This window comes from Mastomys coucha, unplaced genomic scaffold (genome assembly GCF_008632895.1).
Source record: "Mastomys coucha isolate ucsf_1 unplaced genomic scaffold, UCSF_Mcou_1 pScaffold22, whole genome shotgun sequence".
NCBI lineage: Eukaryota > Metazoa > Chordata > Mammalia > Rodentia > Muridae > Mastomys > Mastomys coucha.
In genome coordinates this window covers 235,483,650-235,485,707 of record NW_022196905.1, presented here as the reverse complement: position 1 = coordinate 235,485,707, position 2,058 = coordinate 235,483,650, and the positions used below count along the sequence as shown (strand labels likewise).

Below are 2,058 nucleotides of genomic sequence, written 5' to 3'. Positions count from 1 at the left end.
TATATATATATATATGCTCAACTTCTGGCCAGAGTAAATATCTCCTGGCTGCAGTCAGATCAAGAATTAGAATTCTCAATTCCTTCTACAGCACCATGCCTTAGTGAATGATACCATACTTCCCACCATGATGATAATGGACTGAACTTCTGAACTTGTAGGCCAGCCCCAATTAAATGTTGTTCTTATAAGAGTTTCCTTGGTCATGGTGGGTGTCTCTTCACAGCAATGGAAACCTTAACTAGGATAACCATCCTCAAAATGTATTCTATATCCCCTTCCCAGGAAACCCATTCTTCTCCCCTTGAGTCCTCCTTGCCACTTCTTTATTTTTATTCATGTGCTTTTGTGTTTCCCTTTGACTTTATGCTACATGAGTGTGAGAGCCTATGAGGGTCAAAAGGGAATCTGAGATTTCCTGGGGCTGAACAATCTTTTGGTTGTTGGTTTCTCAAGACTGGTACTGAGATCTATAAAAGAAGGGAAATGGTTCTTAACTATATATCTATCTCTCCACCCCTACATCTTTGCATAGAGAGTAGATACCTAAGAATATTCTTTTGACTAAAGATATTACATACACCAAGAAAAACCCAGAATATATTTAATTTTATGAGCCAATGGGTGTTACTGCCCAGCGGTAACCATAGGAAAGGGTTTTTTTAGAAATATGGAGTCAGGAAAAAATTGGCTAACCATAATTAATCTTACCCACATGGGAGGCACCTTAAAAATTAGACAGTACTGAGGAGGTATGGTCACCCAGCCATCTTGTATTTAATGATCTCTTTGTTATAAGTCAACAGGTAGAATAGGTGAGGCAAAACCCCTCCCCCCAAGTTCGTCAGCATATAGGCCCAATCCCCACCTTCTTTGGTCTCTGTAGAGGCAGGACTTCCGATGTAACTGGAACCAGGAGGGAGTCATGGCAAATAGCAGGAGGTGAGCAGAGAGGTGTGGTTATGAGAGGCAGGCCGGGTCTGAAGAATCAGCGCTCAAGCCAGGAGGGTTACAATTCCTCCCTTTTTATTAGAAAACAGCAGGTTGCCCTCTCTGTCTTCTCTACCCTGGGAGCAGCTCTCCTGCCTTGGCCCCTCACCCCTGAAAATGTATGCCTGCTCCAAGTTTGTCTCTACCCGCTCCCTGATCAGGAGCACCTCTCAGCTGCTGAGTTGTCCGCTGTCTGCAGTGGAGTTGAAGCGAACACAGATGCCAACAGCAGCTTGGCGGACCGGCGGCCTCTGACCTCACTTATCCCTAGCCACAGCTTTCAAACCAGTACCATTTCAAGGGACATAGACACAGCTGCCAAGTTCATTGGAGCTGGAGCTGCGACAGTTGGGGTGGCTGGCTCTGGGGCAGGGATTGGGACTGTTTTTGGGAATCTCATCATTGGCTATGCCAGGAACCCTTCTCTGAAGCAACAGCTCTTCTCCTACGCTATTCTGGGCTTTGCCCTCTCAGAGGCCATGGGGCTCTTTTGCCTAATGGTGGCCTTTCTCATCCTCTTCACCATGTGAAGCAGCTGTCTCCACTTCCACCTCCCATGGTTCTTTTGTGTCTTGTCTGCCCTGTATGTTCCTTTTCCCGTACCTCCCCAAGAAGCCTGGGGAAAGTGCTTGGCTCAGGGTTTGACAGAGAGAAGACAAATAAATACTGTATTAATAAGAAAAAAAAAAAGAAAACAGCAGGTTAATGGCATATTCAAATGGCACAATCTTGTACAGAAAGTCTTATGGTATTTGAAGGTTATAGTCTGTGGAATGTACTACTGAATGGCATATTACCCATCATCAAGGTCAAGTGCAGCTAGTTTGATTTTATAAACTGGGCTTATTATGTGTTTATTTAAAAAATATAGCCCCTTGGCACATGCCTCTGTCATAGGTTGACACTGCCAGCGACCTAGCCACAGAAACAGATTATTATGTGCACCTGTCTGTGCCTAAAATGTCAAGACATGTCTTTATTGCCTTTAAAGTCTAGGAACTGGACTCCCAGGGGAGACGCAGGGCAGCAGGGACATGATCCTCTCAGCTTCCGAGTGACAGAGGGGGT

The 2,058-nt window shown here is 45.1% G+C and overlaps 1 pseudogene across 1 annotated transcript; it reads left to right on the top strand.

Annotated features, from left to right (window-relative positions):
* Positions 1-1,053: 1,053 nt before the first annotated feature.
* LOC116067974 lies at positions 1,054-1,680 on the top strand (annotated as a pseudogene). The gene has a single exon (XR_004109380.1). The product of XR_004109380.1 is annotated as an ATP synthase F(0) complex subunit C2, mitochondrial pseudogene (transcript).
* The last annotated feature ends 378 nt before the right edge of the window (positions 1,681-2,058 follow it).